Genomic DNA, 14,693 nt, shown 5'->3' on the forward strand with positions numbered 1-14,693 from the left:
TTTTCATGTCGCCTCAATACGTTTTGGGGCCTTGCCTGTCGCGGGTACTTGGGCCTCCCACACGAGTGAGGAACCGTTTTTATCGGGAGACCCGGGGGAATGCTGGGTGGTAGAAAATTTGTGTCAGCCCGGTGATGCCTCAACTTTCCCACACAAAAATGTGTGAAAAAGGTGATGTTTTCAGCTAAATTTGAGGTTTGCAGGGCATTCTGGGTAAGGAAACGTTGGGGGATCCACGCACGCCATACCTCCCTGGAATCCCCCAGGCGTCTAGTTTTCAGAAATGTGTGGGTTTGGTAGGTTCCCCAAGGTGGCCGCTGAGCACCGGGCCAAAAACCCAGGTGACCCCCCTTGCAAAACCAGGTCGTTTTGAGGTGGGCAATTTTCATGTTGCCTCAATAAGTTTTGGGCCCTTGCCTGTCGCGGGTACTTGGGCCTGCCACACGAGTGAGGCACCGTTTTTATCAGGAGACCCGGGGGAACGCTGGGTGGTAGGAAATTTGTGTCAGCCCGGTGATGCCTCAACTTTCCCACACAAAAATATGTGAAAAAGGTGATTATTTCAGCTAAATTTGAGGTTTGCAGGGCATTCTGGGTAAGGAAACGTGGGGGGATCCACACAAGCCATACCTCCCTGGATTCCCCTGGGTGTCTAGTTTTCAGAAATGTGTGGGTTTGGTAGATTCCCCTAGGTGGCCGCTGAGCACCGGGCCAAAAACCCTGGTGACCCCCTTGCAAAACCAGGTAGTTTTGAGGTAGGCAATTTTCATGTCGCCTCAATATGTTTTGGGCCCTTGCCTGTCGCGGGTACTTGGGCCTCCCACACGAGTGAGGCACCGTTTTTATCGGGAGACCCGGGGGAACGCTGGGTGGTAGGAAATTTGTGTCAGCCCGGTGATGCCTCAACTTTCCAACACAAAAATGTTTGAAAAAGTTGATTTTTTCAGCTAAATTTGAGGTTTGCAGGGCATTCTGGGTAAGGAAACGTGGGGAGATCCACGCAAGCCATACCTCCCTGGAATCCCCCGGGTGTCTAGTTTTCAGAAATGTGTGGGTTTGGTAGGTTCCCCCAGATGGCCACTGAGCACCGGGCCAAAAATCCAGGTGACTCCCCTTGCAAAACCAGGTCGTTTTGAGGTAGGCAATTTTCATGTCGCCTCAATACGTTTAGGGGCCTTGCCTGTCGCGGGTACTTGGGCCTCCCACACGAGTGAGGCACCGTTTTTATAGGGAGACCCGGGGGAACACTGGGTGGTAGGAAATTTCTGTCAGCCCGGTGATGCCTCAACTTTCCCACACAAAAACGTGTGAAGATGTTGATGTTTTCAGCTAAATTTGAGGTTTGCAGGGCATTCTGGGTAAGGAAACCTGGGGGGATCCACGCAAGCCATACCTCCCTGGAATCCCCCGGGTGTCTAGTTTTCAGAAATGTGTGGGTTTTGTAGGTTCCCCTAGGTGGCTGCTGAGCACCGGGCCAAAAACCCAGGTGACCCCCCTTGCAAAACCAGGTCGTTTTGAGGTAGGCAATTTTCATGTCGCCTCAATAAGTTTTGTGCCCTTGCCTGTCGCGGGTACTTGGGCCTGCCACACGAGTGAGGCACCGTTTTTATCAGGAGACCCGGGGGATCGCTGGGTGGTAGGAAATTTGTGTCAGCCCGGTGATGCCTCAACTTTCCCACACAAAAATGTATGAAAAAGGTGATGTTTTCAGCTAAATTTGAGGTTTGCAGGGCATTCTGGGTAAGGAAACTTTGGGGGATCCACGCAAGCCATACCTCCCTGGAATCCCCTGGGTGTCTAGTTTTCAGAAATGTGTGGGTTTGGTAGGTTCCCCCAGATGGCCACTGAGCACCGGGCCAAAAACCCAGGTGACTCCCCTTGCAAAACCAGGTCGTTTTGAGGTAGGGAATTTTCATGTCGCCTCAATACGTTTAGGGGCCTTGACTGTCGCGGGTACTTGGGCCTCCCACACGAGTTAGGCACCGTTTTTATCGGGAGACCCGGGGGAACGCTGGGTGGTAGGAAATTTGTGTCAGCCCAGTGATGCCTCAACTTTCCCACACAAAAATCTGTGAAAAAGGTGATTATTTCAGCTAAATTTGAGGTTTGCAGGGCATTCTGGGTAAGGAAACGTGGGGGGATCCACACAAGCCATACCTCCCTGGATTCCCCCGGGTGTCTAGTTTTCAGAAATGTGTGGGTTTGGTGGGTTCCCCTAGGTGGCCGCTGAGCACCGGGCCAAAAACCCAGGTGACCCCCCTTGCAAAACCAGGTAGTTTTGAGGTGGGCAATTTTCATGTCGCCTCAATATGTTTTAGGCCCTTGCCTGTCGCGGGTACTTGGGCCTCCCACACGAGTGAGGCACCGTTTTTATCGGGAGACCCGGGGGAATGCTGGGTGGTAGAAAATTTGTGTCAGCCCGGTGATGCCTCAACTTTCCCACACAAAAATGTGTGAAAAAGGTGATGTTTTCAGCTAAATTTGAGGTTTGCAGGGCATTCTGGGTAAGGAAACGTTGGGGGATCCACGCACGCCATACCTCCCTGGAATCCCCCAGGCGTCTAGTTTTCAGAAATGTGTGGGTTTGGTAGGTTCCCCAAGGTGGCCGCTGAGCACCGGGCCAAAAACCCAGGTGACCCCCCTTGCAAAACCAGGTCGTTTTGAGGTAGGCAATTTTCATGTTGCCTCAATAAGTTTTGGGCCCTTGCCTGTCGCGGGTACTTGGGCCTGCCACACGAGTGAGGCACCGTTTTTATCAGGAGACCCGGGGGAACGCTGGGTGGTAGGAAATTTGTGTCAGCCCGGTGATGCCTCAACTTTCCCACACAAAAATATGTGAAAAAGGTGATTATTTCAACTAAATTTGAGGTTTGCAGGGCATTCTGGGTAAGGAAACGTGGGGGGATCCACACAAGCCATACCTCCCTGGATTCCCCTGGGTGTCTAGTTTTCAGAAATGTGTGGGTTTGGTAGATTCCCCTAGGTGGCCGCTGAGCACCGGGCCAAAAACCCTGGTGACCCCCTTGCAAAACCAGGTAGTTTTGAGGTAGGCAATTTTCATGTCGCCTCAATATGTTTTGGGCCCTTGCCTGTCGCGGGTACTTGGGCCTCCCACACGAGTGAGGCACCGTTTTTATCGGGAGACCCGGGGGAACGCTGGGTGGTAGGAAATTTGTGTCAGCCCGGTGATGCCTCAACTTTCCAACACAAAAATGTTTGAAAAAGTTGATTTTTTCAGCTAAATTTGAGGTTTGCAGGGCATTCTGGGTAAGGAAACCTGGGGGGATCCACGCAAGCCATACCTCCCTGGAATCCCCCGGGTGTCTAGTTTTCAGAAATGTGTGGGTTTTGTAGGTTCCCCTAGGTGGCTGCTGAGCACCGGGCCAAAAACCCAGGTGACCCCCCTTGCAAAACCAGGTCGTTTTGAGGTAGGCAATTTTCATGTCGCCTCAATAAGTTTTGTGCCCTTGCCTGTCGCGGGTACTTGGGCCTGCCACACGAGTGAGGCACCGTTTTTATCAGGAGACCCGGGGGATCTCTGGGTGGTAGGAAATTTGTGTCAGCCCGGTGATGCCTCAACTTTCCCACACAAAAATGTATGAAAAAGGTGATGTTTTCAGCTAAATTTGAGGTTTGCAGGGCATTCTGGGTAAGGAAACTTTGGGGGATCCACGCAAGCCATACCTCCCTGGAATCCCCTGGGTGTCTAGTTTTCAGAAATGTGTGGGTTTGGTAGGTTCCCCCAGATGGCCACTGAGCACCGGGCCAAAAACCCAGGTGACTCCCCTTGCAAAACCAGGTCGTTTTGAGGTAGGGAATTTTCATGTCGCCTCAATACGTTTAGGGGCCTTGACTGTCGCGGGTACTTGGGCCTCCCACACGAGTTAGGCACCGTTTTTATCGGGAGACCCGGGGGAACGCTGGGTGGTAGGAAATTTGTGTCAGCCCAGTGATGCCTCAACTTTCCCACACAAAAATCTGTGAAAAAGGTGATTATTTCAGCTAAATTTGAGGTTTGCAGGGCATTCTGGGTAAGGAAACGTGGGGGGATCCACACAAGCCATACCTCCCTGGATTCCCCCGGGTGTCTAGTTTTCAGAAATGTGTGGGTTTGGTGGGTTCCCCTAGGTGGCCGCTGAGCACCGGGCCAAAAACCCAGGTGACCCCCCCTTGCAAAACCAGGTAGTTTTGAGGTGGGCAATTTTCATGTCGCCTCAATATGTTTTGGGCCCTTGCCTGTCGCGGGTACTTGGGCCTCCCACACGAGTGAGGCACCGTTTTTAGCGGGAGACCCGGGGGAATGCTGGGTGGTAGGAAATTTGTGTCAGCCCTGTGATGCCTCAACTTTCCCACACAAAAATGTTTGAAAAAGTTGATTTTTTCAGCTAAATTTGAGGTTTGCAGGGCATTCTGGGTAAGGAAACGTGGGGAGATCCACGCAAGCCATACCTCCCTGGAATCCCCCGGGTGTCTAGTTTTCAGAAATGTATGGGTTTTGTAGGTTCCCCTAGGTGGCCGCTGAGCACCGGGCCAAAAACCCAGGTGACCCCCTTGCAAAACTAGGTCGTTTTGAGGTAGGCAATTTTCATGTCGCCTCAATAAGTTTTGTGCCCTTGCCTGTCGCGGGTACTTGGGCCTCCCACACGAGTGAGGCTCCGTTTTTATCGGGAGACCCGGGGGAACGCTGGGTGGTAGGAAATTTGTGTCAGCCCAGTGATGCCACAACTTTCCCACACAAAAATGTGTGAAAAAGGTGATTTTTTCAGCTACATTTGAGGTTTGTAGGGCATTCTGGGTAAGGAAACCTTGGGGGATCCATGCAAGCCAAACCTCCCTTGAATCCCCTGGGTGTCTAGTTTTCAGAACTGTGTGGGTTTGGTAGGTTCCCCTAGGTGGCCGCCGAGCACCGGGCCAAAAACCCTGGTGACCCCCTTGCAAAACCAGGTCGTTTTGAGGTAGGCAATTTTCATGTCGCCTCAATATGTTTTGGGCCCTTGCCTGTCGCGGGTACTTGGGCCTCCGACACGAGTGAGGCACCGTTTTTAGCGGGAGACCCGGGGGACCGCTGGGTGGTAGGAAATTTGTGTCAGCCCGGTGATGCCTCAACTTTCCAACACAAAAATGTTTGAAAAAGTTGATTTTTTCAGCTAAATTTGAGGTTTGCAGGGCATTCTGGGTAAGGAAACGTGGGGAGATCCACGCAAGCCATACCTCCCTGGAATCCCCCGGGTGTCTAGTTTTCAGAAATGTGTGGGTTTGGTAGGTTCCCCCAGATGGCCACTGAGCACTGGGCCAAAAATCCATGTGACTCCCCTTGCAAAACCAGGTCATTTTGAGGTAGGCAATTTTCATGTCGCCTCAATACGTTTAGGGGCCTTGCCTGTCGCGGGTACTTGGGCCTCCCACACGAGTGAGGCACCGTTTTTATAGGGAGACCCGGGGGAACACTGGGTGGTAGGAAATTTGTGTCAGCCCGGTGATGCCTCAACTTTCCCAGACAAAAATGTGTGAAAATGTTGATGTTTTCAGCTAAATTTGAGGTTTGCAGGGCATTCTGGGTAAGGAAACCTGGGGGGATCCACGCACGCCATACCTCCCTGGAATCCCCCGGGTGTCTAGTTTTCAGAAATGTGTGGGTTTTGTAGGTTCCCCTAGGTGGCCGCTGAGCACCGGGCCAAAAACCCAGGTGACCCCCTTGCAAAAACAGGTCGTTTTGAGGTAGGCAATTTTCATGTCGCCTCAATAAGTTTTGTGCCCTTGCCTGTCGCGGGTACTTGGGCCTGCCACACGAGTGAGGCACCGTTTTTATCAGGAGACCCGGGGGAACGCTGGGTGGTAGGAAATTTGTGTCAGCCCGGTGATGCCTCAACTTTCCCACACAAAAATGTGTGAAAAAGGTGATTTTGTCAGCTACATTTGAGGTTTGTAGGGCATTCTGGGTAAGGAAACCTTGGGGGATCCATGCAAGCCATACCTCCCTGGAATCCCCTGGGTGTCTAGTTTTCAGAAATGTGTGGGTTTGGTAGGTTCCCCTAGGTGGCCGCCGAGCACCGGGCCAAATACCCTGGTGACCCCCTTGCAAAACCAGGTCGTTTTGAGGTAGGCAATTTTCATGTTGCCTCAATACGTTTTGGGACCTTGCCTGTCGCGGGTACTTGGGCCTCCCACACGAGTGAGGCACCGTTTTTATTGGGAGACCCGGGGGAACGCTGGGTGGTAGGAAATTTGTGTCAGCCCAGTGATGCCACAACTTTCCCACACAAAAATGTGTGAGAAAGGTGATTTTTTCAGCTAAATTTGAGGTTTGCAGGGCATTCTGGGTAAGGAAACGTTGGGGGATCCACGCAAGCCATACCTCCCTGGAATCCCCCTGGTGTCTAGTTTTCAGAAATGTGTGGGTTTAGTAGGTTCCCCTAGGTGGCCACTGAGCACCGGGCCAAAATCCCAGGTGACCCCCCTTGCAAAACCAGGTCATTTTGAGGTAGGCAATTTTCATGTCGCCTCAATACGTTTTGGGGCCTTGCCTGTCGCGGGTACTTGGGCCTCCCACACGAGTGAGGCACCGTTTTTATCGGGAGACCCGGGGGAATGCTGGATGGTAGGAAATTTGTGTCAGCCCGGTGATGCCTCAACTTTCCCACACAAAAATGTGTGAAAAAGGTGATGTTGTCAGCTAAATTTGAGGTTTGCAGGGCATTCTGGGTAAGGAAACGTTGGGGGATCCACGCAAGCCATACCTCCCTGGAATCCCCCAGGTGTCTAGTTTACAGAAATGTGTGGGTTTGGTAGGTTCCCCAAGGTGGCCGCTGAGCACCGGGCCAAAAACCCAGGTGACCCCCCTTGCAAAACCAGGTCGTTTTGAGGTAGGCAATTTTCATGTCGCCTCAATAAGTTTTGGGCCCTTGCCTGTCGCGGGTACTTGGGCCTGCCACACGAGTGAGGCACCGTTTTTATCAGGAGACCCGGGGGAACGCTGGGTGGAAGGAAATTTGTGTCAGCCCAGTGATGCCTCAACTTTCCCACACAAAAAAGTGTGAAAAAGGTGATTTTTTCAGCTAAATTGGAGGTTTGCAGGGCATTGTGGGTAAGGAAACGCTGGGGGATCCACGCAAGCCATACCTCCCTGGAATCCCCCGGGTGTCTAGTTTTCAGAAATGTGTGGGTTTGGTAGGTTCCCCTAAGTGGGCGCTGAGCACCGGGCCAAAAACCCAGGTGACCCCCCTTGCAAAACCAGGTCGTTTTGAGGTAGGCAATTTTCATGTCGCCTCAATACGTTTTGGGGCCTTGCCTGTCGCGGGTACTTGGGCCTCCCACACGAGTGAGGCACCGTTTTTATCGGGAGACCCGGGGGAAAGCTGGGTGGTAGGAAATTTGTGTCAGCCCGGTGATGCCTCAACTTTCCCACACAAAAATGTGTGAAAAAGGTGATGTTTTCAGCTAAATTTGAGGTTTGCAAGGCATTCTGGGTAAGGAAACGTTGGGGGATCCACACAAGCCATACCTCCCTGGAATCCCCTGGGTGTCTAGTTTTCAGAAATGTGTGGGTTTGGTAGGTTCCCCTAGATGGCCGCCGAGCACCGGGCCAAAAACCCAGGTGACCCCCCTTGCAAAACCAGGTCGTTTTGAGGTAGGCAATTTTCATGTCACCTCAATACGTTTTGGGGCCTAGTCTGTCGCGGGTACTTGGGCCTCCCACACGAGTGAGGCACCGTTTTTATCAGGAGACCCGGGGGAACGCTGGGTGGTAGGAAATTGGTATCAGCCCGGTGATGCCACAACTTTCCCACACAAAAATTTGTGAAAAAGGTGATTTTTACAGCTAAATTTGAGGTTTGCAGGGCATTCTGGGTAAGGAAACATTGAGGGATCCACGCAAGCCATACCTCCCTGGAATCCCCTGGGTGTCTAGTTTTCAGAAATGTGTGGGTTTGGTAGGTTCCCCTAGGTGGCCGCCGAGCACCGGGCCAAATACCCTGGTGACCCCCTTGCAAAACCAGGTCGTTTTGAGGTAGGCAATTTTCATGTTGCCTCAATACGTTTTGGGACCTTGCCTGTCGCGGGTACTTGGGCCTCCCACACGAGTGAGGCACCGTTTTTATTGGGAGACCCGGGGGAACGCTGGGTGGTAGGAAATTTGTGTCAGCCCAGTGATGCCACAACTTTCCCACACAAAAATGTGTGAAAAAGGTGATTTTTTCAGCTAAATTTGAGGTTTGCAGGGCATTCTGGGTAAGGAAACGTTGGGGGATCCACGCAAGCCATACCTCCCTGGAATCCCCCTGGTGTCTAGTTTTCAGAAATGTGTGGGTTTAGTAGGTTCCCCTAGGTGGCCACTGAGCACCGGGCCAAAATCCCAGGTGACCCCCCTTGCAAAACCAGGTCATTTTGAGGTAGGCAATTTTCATGTCGCCTCAATACGTTTTGGGGCCTTGCCTGTCGCGGGTACTTGGGCCTCCCACACGAGTGAGGCACCGTTTTTATCGGGAGACCCGGGGGAATGCTGGGTGGTAGGAAATTTGTGTCAGCCCGGTGATGCCTCAACTTTCCCACACAAAAATGTGTGAAAAAGGTGATGTTGTCAGCTAAATTTGAGGTTTGCAGGGCATTCTGGGTAAGGAAACGTTGGGGGATCCACGCAAGCCATACCTCCCTGGAATCCCCCAGGTGTCTAGTTTACAGAAATGTGTGGGTTTGGTAGGTTCCCCAAGGTGGCCGCTGAGCACCGGGCCAAAAACCCAGGTGACCCCCCTTGCAAAACCAGGTCGTTTTGAGGTAGGCAATTTTCATGTCGCCTCAATAAGTTTTGGGCCCTTGCCTGTCGCGGGTACTTGGGCCTGCCACACGAGTGAGGCACCGTTTTTATCAGGAGACCCGGGGGAACGCTGGGTGGAAGGAAATTTGTGTCAGCCCAGTGATGCCTCAACTTTCCCACACAAAAAAGTGTGAAAAAGGTGATTTTTTCAGCTAAATTGGAGGTTTGCAGGGCATTGTGGGTAAGGAAACGCTGGGGGATCCACGCAAGCCATACCTCCCTGGAATCCCCCGGGTGTCTAGTTTTCAGAAATGTGTGGGTTTGGTAGGTTCCCCTAAGTGGGCGCTGAGCACCGGGCCAAAAACCCAGGTGACCCCCCTTGCAAAACCAGGTCGTTTTGAGGTAGGCAATTTTCATGTCGCCTCAATACGTTTTGGGGCCTTGCCTGTCGCGGGTACTTGGGCCTCCCACACGAGTGAGGCACCGTTTTTATCGGGAGACCCGGGGGAAAGCTGGGTGGTAGGAAATTTGTGTCAGCCCGGTGATGCCTCAACTTTCCCACACAAAAATGTGTGAAAAAGGTGATGTTTTCAGCTAAATTTGAGGTTTGCAAGGCATTCTGGGTAAGGAAACGTTGGGGGATCCACACAAGCCATACCTCCCTGGAATCCCCTGGGTGTCTAGTTTTCAGAAATGTGTGGGTTTGGTAGGTTCCCCTAGATGGCCGCCGAGCACCGGGCCAAAAACCCAGGTGACCCCCCTTGCAAAACCAGGTCGTTTTGAGGTAGGCAATTTTCATGTCACCTCAATACGTTTTGGGGCCTAGTCTGTCGCGGGTACTTGGGCCTCCCACACGAGTGAGGCACCGTTTTTATCAGGAGACCCGGGGGAACGCTGGGTGGTAGGAAATTGGTATCAGCCCGGTGATGCCACAACTTTCCCACACAAAAATTTGTGAAAAAGGTGATTTTTACAGCTAAATTTGAGGTTTGCAGGGCATTCTGGGTAAGGAAACATTGAGGGATCCACGCAAGCCATACCTCCCTTGAATCCCCCGGGTGTCTAGTTTTCAGAAATGTGTGGGTTTGGTAGGTTCCCCTAGGTGGCCGCCGAGCACCGGTCCAAAAACCCTGGTGACCCCCCTTGCAAAACCAGGTCGTTTTGAGGTAGGCGATTTTCATGTCGCCTCAATACGTTTTGGAACCTTGCTTGTCGCGGGTACTTGGGCCTCCCACACGAGTGAGGCACAGTTTTTATCGGGAGACCCGGGGGAACGCTGGGTTGTAGGAAATTTGTGTCAGTCCAGTGATGCCACAACTTTCCCACACAAAAATGTGTGAAAAAGGTGATTTTTTTAGCCAAATTTGAGGTTTGCAGGGCATTCTGGGTAAGGAAACGTTGGGGGATCCACGCAAACCATACCTCCCTGGAATCCCCCGGGTGTCTAGTTTTCAGAAATGTGTGGGTTTGGTAGGTTTCCCTAGGTGGCCGCCAAGCCCGGGGCCAAAAACTCATAGGACCCCTTTTGCAAAACCAGGTTGTTTTGTGATAGGTAATTTTGATGTCTCCTCAATAGGTTTTGGGCCCTTGCCTGACGCGGGCACTATGCCTACCCACGCAAATGAGGTACAATTTTTCTCTGAAGACTTTGGGGAACGCAGGGTGGGTGGAATTTTGTGGACCCACACAGATTCCAGAACTTTCGACAAAGAAATGTGAGGAAAAAGTGTTATTTTGAACACATTTTTAGGTTTGCAATGGATTCTGGGTAACAGAACCTGGTGAGAGCCAGTGAAGTCACCCCATTCAGGATTCCCCTCGGTGTCTAGTTTTAAAGAATGTACAGTTTTGCTAGGTTTGCCTACGTGCCAACTGAGCTAGGGCCCAAAATCCACAGGTATGCACATTGCTAAAAAAAAAAATCGGAGCCGAGTGGGCTTTCTGCCGCCCTGGGGGGGAATCGAGGAAGGGGGTTTCATCCTGATATGCCCCTAAAGAGGCAGAAAGACTGTGGCTATTTTTTGTGGGGATGAGGGCATTGGTATGACCATTTTGGGTAGCCCCCACCCCCACGCATAAAAAAAGCCTGCATACTCGCTGGCGCCTACTGGGCCACTTCCACCATCTGCCCTCCCGGGGGGGCAGAAGGACTGGAATTTCTCTGGGGGTGGGGTGGGGTATTGTCATGCCCATTTTGGGGAGCCCCTACCCCTACACTAATAAAACAAAAAAAAACATGGTTTCTAGTCGGCATTCTGCGCCCCCAGGGGGGGCCAGATTGGGGGCTACAGCTCCCATCTGCCTCCTGGGGGGCAGAAAGACTGACAGTTTTTGTGGGGGGGAGAGTGGGGGCATTGGCGTGCCCGGTTCGGGCAGCCCACACCCTAAAAACAATTGCGCCCAAAAAATTCCTTGTGTTTAGTGGGCTTTCTGCCCCCCCCAAAGGGGCAGATTAGGGGCCAATGCCCCATCTGCCCCCCGGGGGGCAGAAAGACTGTAATAATGGGTGGGTGGGGTGGGGTGGGGTGGGGGTATGGGCCTGCCCATTTTGGGCAGCCCCCACCCCTATTTTTTTTTTAACAATTCCTTGGTGTCTAGTGGGCTTTTTGCCCCCCCGGGGGGGCAGATTGGGGCCCGATGCCCCATCTGACCCCTGGGGGGGCAGAAAGGCTGTAATGGTGGCGGGTGGGTGGGGGCATTGGTGTGCCCATTGCGGGCAGCCCCCACCCTAAAAATAAAACTAAAAATGAATCCCTGGTGTTTAGTGGGCTTTCTGCCCCCCCCGAAGGGGCAGATTAGGGGCCAATGCCCCATCTGCCCCCTGGGGGGGCAGAAATAATGTAGTAATTGGGGGGGTGGGGGCATGGGCCTGCCCGTTTTGGGCAGCCCCCACCCCTATTTATTTATTTATGTAACTTCCCTGGTGTCTAGTGGTCTTTTTACCACCCCGGGGGGCAGATTGGGGGCTAATGCCCCCATCTGCCCCCCAGGGGGGGCAAAAAGACTAAAATGGCCAAAAATACACAGGGGTGGAGCAAAGGCCCTTGCCCAAGGCGCCGCTCCCCCCTCCCTGGTGTCTAGTGGGTAGATCCCTGCTTGGGGATCACCCTCCTGTGGCGATCCCCAAGCAGGGATCCACTGGGGAGGGGTACCATTGGAAAGGGGAGATTCTCCCCTTTCCAACGATACCTCTCCCGTCTTTGTACGTGCTCAGGGGGCTGAGATAGCCCCCTGAGCACGTACAAAGTGAAACCTGAAATGAGCCTCTTGGCTCATTTTAGTTTCACTTTCACTGTAATGACGTCGGCGCGACGTGCGCGCCGATCGTCATTGCAGTGAAAGGGGGGGGGCCTCGGGTGCTGGGGAAGCTCTTCCCCAGCTCCCGAGGCTATTTTGCAGGAAAGGGAATCCCTCTGGTGCCCGCACCAGAGGGATTCCCTAGGGTATGCCTCATGACGAGCTGGACTCGTCATGGGCACAGCGCGACTGTGCTCCATGACGAGTCCAGCTCGTCATGGGCATACAAGGGGTTAAGGTGTTGCAAGGACTAGACCCTTGCAGAGTGAGAAAAAATACTGGTTTGCAAGGTCATTCTCTGGCTTGTCTTTCTAGGAAAGTTTGTCAAAGTGTTTTTCACCATTTCAGGATGTTTTACAGTACATCATACTCAAATGCAGAAGTTAGTGAGAACATTGTATTATGCAAAAAGTCCAGCACTAAAGTTAAATGAGTTGAACAGTGCTCTTTTGCGCGGGTCAGTATCAGATGTGAAGAAGGTTTGTGATGATATTGAGTTTTGTTACTTTGGTCCTCAGCAAGAGAGTGCAGAAACTGACACATTAATAGAACAAAATGTTGAAGACAATGTAGAACCCATGATTACAAAAAATTTTGAAGATCAAATCACAAAGTTTAAGGTGATTTCAGGTGAAAGACCAAATGTTTCTTGTATTTGTTGTTGGCGAACTCACTATAAAAATCAGACTAGGAGTGACAATCTGTATTTAAAAAGTGAAACAGAAAATAATGATAAGTGGAAGGAATTTGCAACTTATTTGTTGGTAGAGGATTGTTTTGATTTGAGTTCTGAGCAGCATATTTGCAAATATTGTTATCACAAATTAGATGAGAATAAAATGCCTGCTAGAGCTGTTCATCATAATCTAGAGTTGGTTGCTATTGCTCCAGAGCTGATAGATTTAAATACCTATGAGTCTTTTCTCAATCAATGTGTGCACCCATTTCAGGCTATTGTTCGTATGGAGCCTAAAACAGGTAAATTGCCTCCATCAGACTTACAATAAGGATTGAAAGGAAGAGTTGGTTATTTACCGTTAGATTTAAAGAAAAACATTGAAACTATTGGTGTAGACCGTGCAGAAAATGAACCACTAGTCATTCTAGTTAATGGTGCTCCTACTGAGAATAAGAAAATCAGGCAAGAGTTAGTGGATGTTAGAAAAGTGCAAAAGGCAACATTGTATCTGAAAAAAAAATATTGAGTACTATAGAAATGTGTTTGTAGGAGAAGAAGAAATAGATTTAGCAGAAGATACTGAAACATTAAGTGGACAAATTGAAAAAGTCAACATGTCCAGATGTGAAGAAATCTATGAACATTACAGTGTACATCCACTTCATTCCAAAGAAGTGATGGGGAATACGATTGAGTTGTTCCAAATGGAAAAAGCAAAAGGAAGTCCCATGAGTGTATGGGAAGAGAGCTTGGAAGCTCGGTGTTTCCCGCAGTTGTTTCCAACAGGAAAAGGTGGACGATATGATGAATGTCCTGTGCAGATTCCTGCATCTGAATATCGGACAACAAGATTATATGTAGAAGATTCAAGATTTCGACAATGTATCCCTTATATGTTTCATCTTCTCTTTGAAAGTGACTTGTCTGGACTCTCATATGCAGTAAATCACATTTTAAAAACTGGAATGCATCTGCAAAATGTAACTGCAAAGTATTTTATGGATAAAGTGCATCAAAGAGATGATCATTTAGAATCTCAGTTGATTAATCTGATGGCATGTCAGCGTGGGACTATTGAATATTGGTACCGTCGTCATGGAGAACTGAAATGTATGCTAGGGAACTTAGGAACTCCTACATGGTTCCTTACACTAAGGTGTGCTGAGTATGCTTGGGATGATTTACCTCAATTTCTTTGAGAGGCAAATTCCAATATAAAAAATATTGAATACAAGACACCTGGAGAATTGTGCTCTTTGGATCCTGTTAATGTATGCAGATATTTCAATCATAGATTTGAAGCTATGATGTCTTTCATCTGCAATAAAAAGAATCCTCCTCTTGGAGAAGTTGTGGATTTCTTTTGGAGAAAGGAGTATCAAGCAAGAGGTGCTCCTCATATACATATGTTGTTATGGATCAAGGACGCCCTCAAATTTGGAACAGATACAGATGATACTGTTTTGTCTTTTATTGAAGAATATGCCACATGTGCTGTACCCAATAGCAGAAAAGAAAAAAACTTAAAACAACAAGTCTTACGATTCCAAAGCCATAGATGTGGAAAATACTGTAGACAAAAGTACAAGTCTAAGGATAAGTTCTATACCAAATGTCGTTTTGCATTTCCACGTCCTGTATTATCCAAAGGAAGAGTGAACAGTTTTATGTCAGCTATGCGACATACCATCACAAGAAAGTCTCCGAAAAATACCTACAACTTAAGAAGAAACGAAGAGTCAAAATACATAAATGACTACAATCCAGTTATTTTATTCATGTGGAACGCTAACATGGATATTCAGTATGTTGCGGACAATTCCATTGCTGTTGCTCGATATGTAACGTCCTACATTACTAAATCAGAAAAGACGGAATTGAACAAAATGTGGGAAGAGATTTCTCACGAGAAGACTCTAAGTAGGAAATTATACAGTTTCAGTTTGAAGATGTTATCGCATCGTG

This window comes from Triturus cristatus, chromosome 9, assembly GCF_964204655.1.
Source record: "Triturus cristatus chromosome 9, aTriCri1.1, whole genome shotgun sequence".
NCBI classification, from domain to species: domain Eukaryota; kingdom Metazoa; phylum Chordata; class Amphibia; order Caudata; family Salamandridae; genus Triturus; species Triturus cristatus.